Source organism: Miscanthus floridulus, chromosome 5, assembly GCF_019320115.1.
Source record: "Miscanthus floridulus cultivar M001 chromosome 5, ASM1932011v1, whole genome shotgun sequence".
NCBI classification, from domain to species: Eukaryota; Viridiplantae; Streptophyta; class Magnoliopsida; order Poales; family Poaceae; genus Miscanthus; species Miscanthus floridulus.
The window spans coordinates 145052342-145067189 of NC_089584.1; the positions used below are offsets into that span (position 1 = coordinate 145052342).

Consider the following 14848-nt stretch of genomic DNA (forward strand, 5'->3'; position numbering starts at 1 on the left):
CCGAAGCCGACTACCGGGGACGCTCGCTCGGTAAGGACTAGGAAACAGATGGAGAAAGCAAGGCAGGGCACCTAAGTCAACCGCAATACCGAGGACCATACCCTGTACACCTGTAGGACAGTACCCTGCGACCTCCCTGACATGACAGAACGCAAGCAGTGTTGTAGGCGCCGACATTTTCCCCTACAGTATTGTGGGCGTCATTAACTCACATACGGTAAGGCTCCCCCACATGCCTCTGGGCATCGATAGTGTTGTGCGTGCCGATATTTACCAGTACCAAGCGAACATAGTAAAAACCCCTTGCATGCCTCCGGGTATCAACAGTGTGGCAGGCGCCGACGTCTGCCATACCCGAAGAAAACAACGCAACCTCCCACGTGCATCTGACATTCAACAGTATTGTGGGCGTCTACCATCATCCTGTACCCACCGGCGTGGGCAACAAGGCTTAGTAGCATACGTACTCTTTCTCTCACTTGTAAGGCCATCCCCTTCATCTATAAAAGGGGATGCGCTCCCTCCCAACAGGTAGATTCATTCAAATCGATCAAGTTCACTAGTACACAATAGCAGAACCACCAGGTTCAAACCACGAGCACACGCTTGAACACTTAGCTCAAAGCAGGGCTCCCGTCACTCTCGGCCCTTCCGACCGTACCTCTTGTACCCTCCATCTTTCTCCTTCCCGTTTGTAACCCCACTGCAAACTTCAAGCACCTAGGCTCATGAATAAAGTCACCGACCGACTTAAACTGGACGTAGGGCATGTTGCCTGAACCAGTATAAACCCTGTGTCATTGAGTGCTAGACCACCTCCAATCATAACGTATGGTAAAACTATAAATATTTACGTGTTGGTCACTTTTTGCAGCGACACTTACTTTCTAATAATTTTAACTCGCTGCTTCTGTGCTTCGGTCTCCTGGTAATGTTTGTTTCCTACTGGTGGCATTCTTCAGATATGGATCCTGGAAGCTACTTCTAAAAGCGTTAGACATGAGTTGTGCTGAGATAAACAAGTATTAATAATAAAATTCCCATAATGTCCTCACTCTTTGTCTTCTTTTGCTTTACTGTGGAAAAAAGAGAGGCATAATAGTCTTTTGATGTATAGAAGCTGGTTCCTCAGCTTACAGATTATGGAATTTAGGGGTCTCTTGATTTCAAAAGGAGCCATACCTAGATTCTAGAAGCCAGCTTCTACAATCTTTATGAACCCAAACAGGCATGTGTAGTACTACCTCTGTCCAGAAAAAGAAAGCAATTCTATGTGTATTCTTGGTTAAAGTGTCCAAACTTTGACTAAATATATAAATATTTATGATACTAAATAAGAGTATTATGAAAATATATCTCACATGTTCAAAAAATATATTTTAATAATACTTATTTGATATCATAGCTATTTATACTTTTCTATATATAGTTAGTTAAACTCGAGATATTTTAACATGGCACAGTCTAAAGAAAGAAGCTAGCAAAATCTTGATTACATTTGGATCCTATTAAAATTAAACCTAGTCACTAATCCAAGTTTAAGTCTTTATCCCTGGATGATACCGACTTCTGATTGGTTCTTAACAAGTCCCACCTAAACGTCTCATGGCCAATGCACGTCTCTGCTTCGTGCTCGCCCGTGAAAAGCGAGATTTCAACTATAGAGAGACGAAACATGAGACATGGTCCTAAGCTCGCGTAAGGCTTTGGACGTGATGCACTCTGTGTTAGAGTATCTCCAAAAAAATCTTTCTTAAACACATTCTCTAAATTATCATTTAGAGAGTTATTTGAATAAAAATCATTTCTCTATTAGAATATAATTTATCTATTTTTATGTGCACTTTAGAGAGCCAGTCCTGCTGTCTATATTTGACTAGAGAGAAATTTGAATAAAGGATGCACTATATTTGAAGATCTAATTGAAGAAGCTGTTAGAGGGAAATTTTTCACCAAAATCTCTATTACCAAAATTTTCACCAAATCTCTATGACTTCGTGACTCAGACATGTTAAACATTATCATAACACTTTGTCATTTTTATCAATTGTATTGAAAGAACCGAGTCCGAGAGAATCCCAAGAACACAGAGATAAAGAAATGGACATGACTATCCCCTTTCTAAAAGCCAAATAGCAAAGGGATAAAAAACCCAACGCTAGCTTCAAATTGTAGTACACTTTATTTTGGTCTAAGCCAAATTTATTTAATTTAACTAATATTTTCAAAAAATATATTAACATCTATAAATTCAAATAATTGCATTATAAAGACATATTTATAAGGGTTTATGAAACCAATTTGACTATTGTAAGGTCAACACTTAGTCAAATTAAATTTAGAGAAGTTTGAATTAACACAAAGTTAAAGCGATGGTAGCATAGCATTTTAAAAAAGATAGCACTGACATCGTGGCCCCCACTGCTCAGTAACAGGCGATGACCCCCTAGCACTGTTAATTAACAGCCCACTAACTAATAACGGAAGCGAACGAGGGGGAAAAAGAAAAAAAAAACGAAAACCTCTCCCTGTCTCCCAGCTCAACAGTTTCCTTTCCGTCTCGTCTCCCTCGCGTCCGCATCTCCTTCCTCATCCTCGCGGCCCACCTCCAAACCCTAGCCCACCGCCGTGCCGACTCCCCTAGCCAGCCACTACGTCGAATAGGGCAGCGGCGGAGGCGGCAACCTGATGCCCAGCCCCCCGTGGGGGCCATGGAGCTCGTCCCCGTCAAGCCCGCGGCCGGAGCTCTCGTCGAGGTGGGCTCCGGGTCCGTGGCCGGCGCCGGGCTCGATCCCGGCGATGGTGGCGGCGCAGCAGAAGCTGCTGCACGAACAGGTGGACCAGCTCCAGCGCCTCGTCGTCGCCCAGTGCCGCCTCACCGGCGTCAACCCCCTTGCCCAGGAGATGGTCAGCAACTCCCGTCTTCAATCCTTGCCTTGTTCTATTGAGCTTCTCCCATTGCATAATGTGAGCTGGGCAATTTCTAGTTAAGTAGCATGTGAATTGCTTTGGGGGATATATATGCGATTGGGCGTGGGTTAAACCATAGGTTCCTAATGGTGATATATGAGCTGAGTTTGCTGTTCTTATTTTAGGCTGTGCTTCATCATAGTTCCTATATACTGTGGCGCTCCATGGTGGGAACTGGAAAGTTATTTGTGTTCCTGAAACTTGGAAAGTTCTTCTAATATTTAGATTATGAATGCTTGTGTTATTATGAAATACAACTAAAAAAAACTATTTGTTGACTGCAGCATTGTTGAAAAAAGCTGTTCTGATCCTTCCTTAGTGCAATTGTTAAACCATTATTAACTTCATCAAATTGCTGATTGTGTTGTATACAGCGTTGCAATGCTATTGTGTTGTGTGTTATGGATTATGAACATCGAAAGAACAAACTTTTGAGTGGATGCTGGATATTTAGGTTGAAGATTGCCAGAAAACACTTTTTCTGCTTCCATGTTTTGCTTGCTCGCCCTCTTTCTGTGTTATTAGCTTTCTATAGCGTTCAAACACACTGCATGTCCATGAGCCATCATCACCGTTTTCAGCTAAATTATTTTGATTCATCCAGTTACTTATGTTGCACTTGGTTGGTTCTTGCAGGCTGCCGGTGCATTGTCTATCAAGATAGGTCAGTTTGTCCACATCAATTGAATTCACATTGGCACAGCATGTGTGGTAGATGTCTTAAAATAACATGGACTACCATGATGTAGCGTAGCTAACATGCGGCAATATGCTGTTTTTTGAACCTGATTGCTGAAAAACGTCATGAGCTTGCGCTTGAATTCTCCCAGAATCTAGAGTGACACAAGATCTGATTTTTCTTCAATTATTCCATAATTTTTGTAATTATTGCATGCTGTTCTAACTTCTAAGCACTATTTAATGTTAGTTAAAGCTTTGCAGGTAAGAGGCCAAGGGATCTGTTGAATCCAAAAGCAGTTAAGTACATGCAGTCACTTTTTGCCTTGAAGGACACTCATGGCAAAAAAGAAACCCGAGAAATTAGTTTACTCTGTGGGGTCACTGTTACACAGGTCTGCTCCACATCTCAGATGGGATACTTTTCTGTACTTTGATTTGATGTATTATGTTTTTCTTTTGTGTGCCCTCATAGACCTGTTTATAACACTAAAAAAAATGTCGTCAAAACAATTGGACAGAATCCGTAGAACTGTTTTCAACAGGACTAGGCTTATTTTTTATTTGTAGTCTAGTAAGTAGACTGTATTTTTCTTTCTTCTTTTCCCCTACATTCAAATTAATCACACTGGTTGCTTTTATTCTTACTGTCTGTTACGCGAACGGGGCTCTAGTTGAGTTGGTTAGGTGGCTCTAGTAGCACTCCTGGTCCTGGGTTCGACTCCTTGTGGGAGCGAATTTCAGGATGGGTTTAAAAAAAATCCCCTCGTCTGTCCACATGCCAAAGCACAGATCTAAGGTCTGGCCCAAGGTCGTGGTCGTTCTCACATGGGCTACGGTGCCTCTATGTATGGATGGAGCAGGGGTTTGGGGGTTTTCTCGACGTGTGTGAGATGTCTTCTTAGCAAAATGTCAGGCGGGGTTGAGTTTTTTATACCTTGTTTTTTCCCCCAATTTTTGTATGTACATTTTTCATGTAATGACCTGCACGTTAATAAATGTTAGGTTAGGGAATTCTTTACAATTCAAAAATCGCGAGTGAGGAAATTTGTTCGTCTATCTCAAGAAAAAGCGCTGAGAATAGAAACACCCAAGAAACAGGACAATGCATACTCCATAAACACTGAGCAGATACCATTGGACATAGAGGCACAAGCTGAAGTTATCGAACCTCTGAGCACTTTAGAACCAGTGGTCCTACATAGCTCTTTGCAACCAACAGATGTCCCTCAGGTCTCTTTGCAATCAATGGAGCTCCAACAAAGCGATCTGCAGCATATGGAAGTCTTCCAAAACTCTTTGCAACAAACAGAGGCCCAACAGAACTTTGCAGCTCCTATGATGCCATCTGGAACAATGGTTATGCAACCAACTGATGCTAAGATTAGCTCAGACTCTGTTCGAAAGGAAATTAAGCAAGAGGAAGTTCATCCTGGTGTTGAGTCAGAAGATAAGAGGTTCTTGGAAAGTATATTTGCGCTAATGCAGAAAGAGGAAACATTCTCTGGGCAGGTCAAATTAATGGAATGGATTCTGCGAAATAAATAATGTTACAGTTCTTAGTAGGTAAGATATCAGCTCTTTAGTACCAACTGAGCTTTACCAACTGAGCTTTCAATCAATGATCATATTTATACTTGGCTTCACCTTTCCAATAACTATTCAGGTTCATAACGATGGGTGGTTTGACCATTATGTCAACATGGTTGAGTCAAGCAGCAATTGAAGAGCAAACATCGGTTATCCATGTTATTTTCAAGGTTCTTATATTTTTCTTTGGTGAACATGTAATGTACTTATCTGGGTCATGTATTTTTTTTTACTCATATTACTTGTGTAGGTGCTGCTCCACCTTCCGTTACATAAGGCTTTACCAGTCCACATGTCGGTTGTTCTGCAAACAATTAATAGGTTACGGTTTTATAGAACACAAGGTGTGTATAAATCACCACAAGGCTTCTCTATTTTGCGCATACTTATTGGATGGTGGCATTTTACTTTACTATACTATTATTTGGAAACTTGATCTTCTAAGATAAAATGCTGTTGATTTGCACCCTTTGCGGATGATATTTTGAATTTGTGATTTGGAATCTTTGATCCCACACCTTAAGGTTGTGATAGTTGGGTCTTTTGATTATAATAAAGTGGCAAAAAGCTCAATGTTTTGATTGCTTTGTTATGATTCACTTCTCCAGTTTGGTATCGATGAGATGCCATTGCCCATCAGAATTCTATCTGATGCATCTGTTCTAGCATTTGTTTCCATTTCATATTCCACACAAATGTTGTATTAAGATATGCACATATAGATGTTTCTTTTTCTTTGGCCTGGTTATTAGAACTTATCCTTGATTGCTTCTGCTGAGTTTCAACTCTAGCCTACCCCAACTTGTTTGGGACTTAAAGGCTTTGTTGTTGTTGTTGGTTATTAGAACTTATCTGATTCCAAGATCAGACATATCGAGCAGGGCTAGGAACCTCTTATCCAGATTGAGCAAAGTGCTTGTAAGGATTCAGGCATTGAAGAAACCTCAGAAGGACTTGATATGTAAACAAAGGTGAATTTTCCTTTCTAACACTACACTGCAGTGCTGTCACTCCCTGTTGTTTATTTCTACCTTTTGTTTGAAGGAGCAAATTATAGTTTTATATTTTCTTTTGCAGGATAAGTGAAATTCTCCGTGATGAGTCTTGGAAATCTGAAGTTTATATTACCGTAAGCATCTAAGTGATACCATGTATGTCACCAGAGTAGCTTTACTTTGCAAGTTTAACTTTTGTGCTCTTACCAGGAGGAGATACTTGCCTTGACTGATGGTGCGAATGAGAGCAGGTACTTTTCCTATATGGTCTCTGCATTGAGCATGATTGAATTGCAGTAGAGCGAAATGATGTACCTATCGTCCATTTGACTAGTATAATTGTAGTTTGACCTTGTTTCTGTGTCATTGTGCAGAAAGCCTGAGCCCAGAAAAACACCAATGCTTCTCACTGCTTCTGCTGATGAGGCAAATAAAAGGAGTTCTGTGCAGAAAAGTATCCTTTACCTAAATATAAATTCACCTCTATACATAATTTTGTTTCTCTCCTTTTTTTTTGTGAAATATGGTCAGCTAATACCATTCCATGTATATAGGCTATGAAAGAATATATTTATTTCATCTACAGCTCCCAAGCATGTACAATTCTATGTCTTTATGGTAGTTATCCGAAGCAAATAGCTTTCATCTGTATTATTCTGTACTAATATCTTTGGTGGATTTTAATAGTAGCTTGGCAGTGACTTTCACCTTTTATACAAAAGAACTATTTAGGTAAATAGCATTGCTTAAAAGTTTGTTCTGAGATGTTTGTGTTTAGTCAATAAGGATTTTGCTAAATTTAATGATTGTCTATTCTGTAAGGTTTTCTAGGTTAGGTTATGTATTTTTTAGTTATTATTAATTGCTTGTGAAGAATGGTAAAAAGCCTGTTGATTTGTTCATTCATTATTTCTCTTGGTACTTACTGTAGCTCAAACTGCCTGAGCGTATTTCCTTATCTGATCTCCAGACTCCAAACAAAAAAGGAAAGTTCAACTTGTGGAACATCCAAATAAGAAAGCTGTGGGGAAGAATGCTAATTCTGTCAGGAACACATCCACAAACAATAGCAGGCCATTATCTGCAGATGATATTCAAAAAGCAAAGATGCGTGCCATGTTCATGCAGGAGAAGTATGGCAAGATTGACACAAATAAAGCGAGTGATAAACCACAAGCAATGGATACGCAAAAAACAGCTGGATTAGTAAATTCAAATGCATCACCTATGCCCACAAGCCCCCATACATCAGCTGCACGACCTGTTGACCCAAGCCCATCTACTTCTAAACAAAGCACAGATTCTTCTCAGCCTGATAATACAGAAATCTCAGGTGGTTTGAAGTTAAACATAGGTTCCAAAAATAATGTTATAGAGAAGTTGGACTCCAAGAGAGTTCTTTGGCAAATACCACCAGGTATATTTTTGCTTTGTGCTCGATTTCCCATTCTTTTGAATGTTGAATAGTTCTGAGCTGCTTATTGGACAATGAAAATCAGCAAAAGTTGTGCAGAAGTTCAAGAACTAAGCATGCTGTCACCAGTGCAAGCCTCTGAAGTATTTACATTAGGCATCGTTCTCCAAATCAGTGTGCTTCTGTGATCCAGCTTCAGTCAAAATGGAAAAAATACCCCCCAATCCTGCACGTGTGTTGTATATTCCCTAATTCCATAAACAACTCGACTAAGAAATTTAGTGGCTCTCCTGCGTCGTTCGAGAAAGAAAATATTGACATTTAACTCATGTATCTGACCCTAAAAAATTAGTAATGAAACAGTTTTTCTGAAGGGACGGTTGGCTGTAGGCAGCCATCCTTATTTTGTGTGCACTCAACTTATTCAGAATGTAACACTTCATTTGGAACTATGAGTTCGCTGCCTTAACTTTTGAAAGAGCAGTGGACTGCAGTGCAGTTTTCTGAAATGGCACAAGAGATTAGCAACCATGGTTATGCACTTGTGTACTGTATCCTGAAACAAGGATCTATCCTGTGTCTCGAAAGTTGGAAGGTTTGCAAGCCCATAGCTATTGTGCACTGTCCACTGCTAAATGATGTTTTTTCCCCTGCATTTGCAGATATGCATATAAGCATAAAAAATACTTAACACTTGTACTCCCTCCTTTTCTTTTTGTAAGGTGTGGTTTGACTTGGCAGGCTGGCACAGTCTCTAACGTCACAATTTGACCATTGACATCTTATCTATCGTTATGCTCATGATTATGAATTTAAAATCATATGAAAGCAGTGTTAAATATGAATTCAGTGGTACCAAATTTGCTTGGTATGATCTACAAATTCTTAGATTAAGTGTTAGTCAGAAGGTTAGCAAGTTTGAATCTTACAAAAAGAAAAGGAAGGAGGACCTTTTTATTATAGATAAATGGTTCAATCAAATAGCACCTAATTTTCCTCCATGTACACCCAACTTTTTTTTAGCGGCTTCGATAAATTTTATTAGTAAAAAGATGAAATACTAATCCGATAAATTTTATTCACCAAAGAACACCTGCTATTTCCCCACGAACATCGCACCATTTTAATTTCGTTTGCTCAAAAAACCTTGACGAGCTGGGCTCTGCTTGATTACTTCACATAAAATGAGTTCCTGAGAATTGTGTTCAAATTCATTTTCTGGGAGTTAGCAGATGGAAAGGCCTGCGATCCTTACTACTTATATTAGATACTGAAGTACATCGGAGATATGTTGCGTACCAAATGTTGTAATTACTAGTGGGCAAATTCAATGTTGATTCCATGAATTGCCATATTTCCTTGTTTCTTACATAGTATCAGTGTGCCTGTAGTTATCTGACCTGGGGCTATAGTAGCATAATTTGTGGTAGGCCTATTTATTTATAACATCTGAAGCATCTGAAGCAGCCACTGATCTTCCTGGGATCCTCGTTCATTACGAGTGAAGCTCTGTGATGTCTGCCACTGTTGATTCGACTATCAGTGAGACGTGCCGTAATTTCGAAATACAGAACTTGCAAAGCCCATTATAGAGAAGCTAAGAATCCTTGTTATACAAAACCAGCTTTAGAAAGCTATTTGCTGACTATTGTGATCATGAGAACGCTAGTATGTTACCTATTGCAGTATTTTTAAAGTTTTAGCTTTTGTAACTTGCTATGTTCTTTTAGGAGATTTGCTAAAAGGTTACTTCCACAACATTGACTTATTTGATAATTATTTGAAATCTATTGCCTCTTGTTGCAGCGGTATGGATAGACCCCTCATGGAGTGTAGGAGCTGGTGACAACAGCAAGGAGGTCGAGGTTCAAACACAGAGAAACCGGCGTGAAAAGGAAACCTTTTATGCAAGTCAGAAGGATATCCCAATGAATCCAAAGGATCCATGGGATCTGGAAATGGACTTTGATGACAGCCTGACCCCAGAAATTCCAATTGACCAGGTGCCAGATGTTGATGCTATGGAAACGGATAGTGTTCGCGCAGCACCTAATGCTGTGGCTCCTGTTAAGGACAAGCAGATTGAATCTACATCATCAGCATCAGGTGCAGTTGCTGATGGTGCAGGTGCTGATACCGATTATGAATTGCTTACGGTGCTACTCAAGAATCCAGAGCTTGTTTTTGCATTAACATCTAATAACAAAGGGGAGAACATGCCTAACGAACAGACCATTGCACTTCTGGATACACTGAAGCAGACTGGCCTTAGCCTTTCAGAGCTTGTTAACAGTCTGGGGAATGGTGCTGGGTTTCCGAAAGAGCCAGAGCCAGAGGCAGAACCTCTTCCTGCTTCGCTTCCATCACCAACTCCACCAGACCGTACATCAACGGTTTGTCTGCTTGCTTTTCCATCTTATCCAGTGTTTCTTCCGTCTTCTGTTATTCATGTGATATTTCTTTGGCAGGCTGTCTGGAGACCAGAACATCCAATGCAGGTGAGGGCTCCAAACTTGCAGCAGCCATGTTTGTCAGGCCGGGGGAATACACCACCTATTGCAAATGCCATGCAGCAAAGCTTCTCAAATGTTGTCAGTTCGTTACCCTCACAACCTCATGCTTCAGTTTCGGTTTTGCCGGCACAGATTCAAGCTAACACCCCATCTCTACGACAGTTGGCGGTCTCTGTAAATCCGCCAATTCAACATGTTTCCCCTGTGAATAACCATCCGGATAGAGCTTTAGTAAATCAGCATAACCAGCAATACGCTTTGTTATCAGATCCTGTTGCCACGCCCTTGCATCAACAAGCAGCGGTGAGCAAATCAACCCATGGACTCCAGAGCATCCCGAACCCTGCTGTAGCACGTTCGTCGTTGCCTGAGCCTAATGCATCTTACACAACACTCCCTTGGCAATCTAGTGCTGCTGACATCACCCACACTGGACGAAATGCAGCGGCTGATCCATGGGCAGCCCGCACAACTAATAACTCATATAATACTGCAATCAGCAAACACAGTGCCGTTTGCTAACCAGAATGCTTACAGTGATCAAAGCTCGCACAGTGCATACAGTTCGTATGGTCCTAGCGCCAGTCTCGTCCCATTCTGTTCTACCAGGGCACGGACATGACAGAAATGGTTACAGCCGACCTCCAGTGGCAGAGTACCAATCGATGGTGCAGGACAGCCACCGGAGACACTCAAGGTCACCTGATCCTGGCGTGGTCCGGGACTATGGCGGCGCGCAAGGTTATAATCAGCAGTCCCGAACACATTGGAGTGCAGGGCAAGGGCAACAGAGCTACAATCCTGACCCCTCAAGGCAATGGAGTTCTTCCCAGGCACACCAGGGCTACACACCTGCCGAGTCCTCAAGGCAGTGGAGCACTGCGCACCAGAGCTACGCTCCTGAGCCGTCGAGGCAGTGGATCTCTGAACGTCAGGGCTACAGTGTTGAGCCCTCGAGGCCTTGGAATCAGCAGGGCCAGAACCCGGAAGCATCCAGACAATGGAACCGGGGAAAGCAAGATCCTTACTACAATCCGAGTGGTGGTCGAAGATCATACGATCAGCACCGGAGGAGATAACAAAAGCTGTATACTACATTAGCTAGATCCTGGAGGGAGGCGGTCGGTTCTTGGGAGGTTTTCTTTCATTTGATTTGATGTGAGGCCGGTTATTCGTTACATTGGGCTTTGTGATTGCACAAAGGTCATTGAGAAAAGCTATAGATCATGTATCAATCTAGTTTTGTCTCAAAATGAAAAAAAAAATGTATCCATCTAGCTGGAGAGGGGAGAGAAGAAAAATGAATGAATAGCACAGAAAGAGATAAGTGGCGCCGGTTCGAATTAATTGCAGGCTTGAGTGCTGAATCGAATGATTGGTCAAATTTCGTCTGTTCTCGTGTTGTCCACTCAAGGTCTTTTAATTCTAGGCGTGTTTTGTGCAAAGCTATAGATCATGTATCAATCTAGTTTTGTCTCAAAATGAAAAAAAATGTATCCATCTAGCTGGAGAGGGGAGAGAAGAAAAATGAATGAACAGCACACTATCTAGGGCTGCCACTTAGGGCACGTTTGATTGCCTGGCCTAGATGAGCCACTGAGCCCAAGGGGTGCAACTAAGGGCTGTTTGTTTGCTGGGTTAGCCTATGAGCCAGGCCAGCACGCCCCTCAAAGCACCCCTGGGCCTGGCCCTGGAGGAATGATTTTTTTTTTCGTTTCTCTGGAGCCCGGCTCGTCTGGGTGCAAGGCTGCTCGCGTTGGTAGTTTCTCGTCACCGCCCTTCTCTTCACCTTCCGCAGTGGCGCAGCGCCCTACCCCGTGCGGCGGCCCACCTCCCCGCCGGAGCGAGCGACGAGCTTCCCCCGGTGCGGTGAGCCCTGCCCCGCGCTGCGGCCCACCTTCCCGTCGGTGCGCGCGGCAAGCTTGCCCCGGTGCTACGAGCCCTGCCCCGACGCGTGGCCCGCCTCCACCTCGGCCACGCCATCCTCCTCACCTCCGCCATCTCCCTCCTCCGCACGGGATCGAGCGCGGGCGCGTTGCCCTGCTCCGAGCGACAGCCTTGCCCCGGCGCAGCGCTCCGCATCCACCTCGGCACGTGGCGGCTCCACCACCACCTCCGCGCGTTACCCTGCTCCGGTGCGGCGAGGAGGAGGCGGGGGTGCACGGATCTGGGCCCCGCCGCCGCTCACCCTGGCCGGCGAGGCGAGCTGGCCCCAGAGCAGCCGCCCAGCCCTGGCGTGCCGAGCCCACCCCGGCAGTGGCGTCCTGCCTCCCCGCCACCGCGAGCCTCCCCGGCGCGACAGTCTCCTCCACCTCCTCCACCTCGACGTGGCAGGCCGCCTCCCTGCGACCGCAATGAGAAGAGAACTGAATGGGAGCAGGGAACAAAGGTGGGGTGGGGGTTAGGGGGTAAGGCTACCAATTCTTGATACAGGGTACCTGTACACTTTTGTCTAGGCAAACAAACACATTCTCATCCCTAGCTAGCTTCTACTTGGGCCAAGCAAACAAACAGGCCCAGTTGCACCACTTGATGTTGCCTCCACCAGGCCAGGCTGGGCTAGTACCGATGGGCCACCCTGGGCCAGGGAAACAAACACGCCCTTACTACCTCCATCCTAGAAAAAAAACATAACTATGAGTTATATGCCTATAAAAAGTGGTTCATGTTTGATTAAATATTTAATGAATAATATTTACAGTTATGCTTTTAAATTAATTTATTATAAAAATATATTTAGTAATTAATTGGATGATATTTATTTAGTATCATAAATATAGACACTCTTTTTATTTATGATTAGCCAAACTTAAAGTACTAAAACTTGATGTACTAGACTTGCATTGTTCTAGGGAAAGGCAGTTGCAGCCGAGTAGCCGACAGATCGCATCGGTGGGTTTCGCCTTTCGGTTTGTGCCATAAAAAAAATGGAGCAGAAATAACGTCGAAAAGCGTGAGAGTTGGGTCCGTGTTGCTTTCTGCCAGATGCTATCACGTGAAAAATCTTGCTCATTTAGAGGAAAAAACCTGATTGAAATAATAGCCTGATCAGTTGAGAATTGAGATTCTGTAGCAGCGCTGCAGCTGCACAGCACCACCCAACTAACTCCAACAGCACTACCGGATCTATGCAGCTGCTGCTGCAGCCACAGCCTAACTAGCTCCTGCCGATCAGCCCATGCCGTAAAAAAATACTTTTCGGTCTAGGCTTAACAACCCAGCGAACTATGCCCTAAAAAAATTGACCGGTATACATAGAGGATCTCCGGCCCTACCTTATCCTTCTCAAACCAAATTTAAGAATTAGAATAAAAAACTAGCCTCAAATTCGAGAAGACCCTCAAACCACCCTCCAATCTTTTATTTCTAGGGGCTGTCAATCCAGCCCTACTTGGGCGTTGAAGTGGTTTTCCACCTGCTCATGGCGCACCTCTCTTGGACGATCTCCCTGCACGGCTCCTCTTCTCCCGATGAGGTCACATGTAGCTCTTTTTCACCTGGCGTGTACGACTCCTATTGGTTCTTGACGGTTCCTCTCGGCGACTTCGCCCGACGCGGCTGATTCTGTCCCTGCAAGATTTGAGATCTCGACGTGCTCCTTGCAGGAACGTCTCGATGCGGGTCCTCCCTAGCTCCCAGCATTCCTGACCTCGCCTGACGTAAGCTTTCTCGTCATGGGGGATCTTGGCTAGACGTGGCTCTTGTCATTGCACGTGATCTTGACCCGACGTTCTCCTCTCCTCGTGGAGAGATTTGATGCAGCTCCACCGGTGAGGTCTCGATGACACCTCCCTGCTCGTGACGTCCCTCGTCCTCGCCTCCTTTCTTTCTAGCCCGCATAGCTCAGTAAGTAATGGTGGGAAGGAGCAAGGAGGAGATGACATGTAGATGCTATGTGTCATTGTCAGTTGAGATGGATTTGAGGACCCTGATTTAAAGGTGGTTGCTAGAATGGACATAAAAAATGTGAGCTCTTAAAAATAAGAGGAACTATCAAAATCAAGAGTAGGAGCCCTAGTTTGAAGGCTCCGGTTAACTTTAGTCACCTAACAATTAATTATAGAGTAATTATGTCGTTGCAGAAAGTGATCAACACTAAATATTTGTAGTTTTACCGTACGTTGTGATCGAAGGTGGCCTAGCACTCAATGACACAGTTGTAGGGTTGAGATGGCAGACTAGAGGGGGGGGTGAATAGTCCTTTCTAAAAATAATCGCGTCGGCTAACCGAAACAAGTGTGGAATTAAAACTATCGGTCTAACCAAGACTACACCCCTCTATCTATGTTCTCTATCACCTTCCAAAGATAATGATTAAGCAACAAAGGTGCCGTGCTAGCTAGAGCTCGCCTAACCAATTCTAGAAGCAAGGTCACACAAACCTATGCCGCTAGTACTTTAAGCAACAAGAGAGCTCCTACACATGCTAGTAAGCAAAAGCACAAAGCCAACTAAGCTCACTAGCAATGCTCAATAACAAGGCAACCAATGCTAAATTAGAGAGCGCAAATACTTAGCTACACAAACTAAACAAAGTGACTAACAAGGTTACACAAACTAAACAAAGTGACTAACAAGGTTACACAAACCTAATTAGCCACGCAAGGAAGCTACTTCTATGCTACACAAGCAAGAAGGTAACTAGTAAGCTACACAAGCTAACTAGTTACAAGAGCAACTACCCAAGC

At 43.4% G+C, this 14848-nt stretch overlaps 1 pseudogene; it reads left to right on the top strand.

Annotated features, from left to right (window-relative positions):
* The first annotated feature begins 2510 nt into the window (after window positions 1-2510).
* On the top strand, window positions 2511-11551 carry LOC136451065 (homeobox protein LUMINIDEPENDENS-like; annotated as a pseudogene).
* The last annotated feature ends 3297 nt before the right edge of the window (window positions 11552-14848 follow it).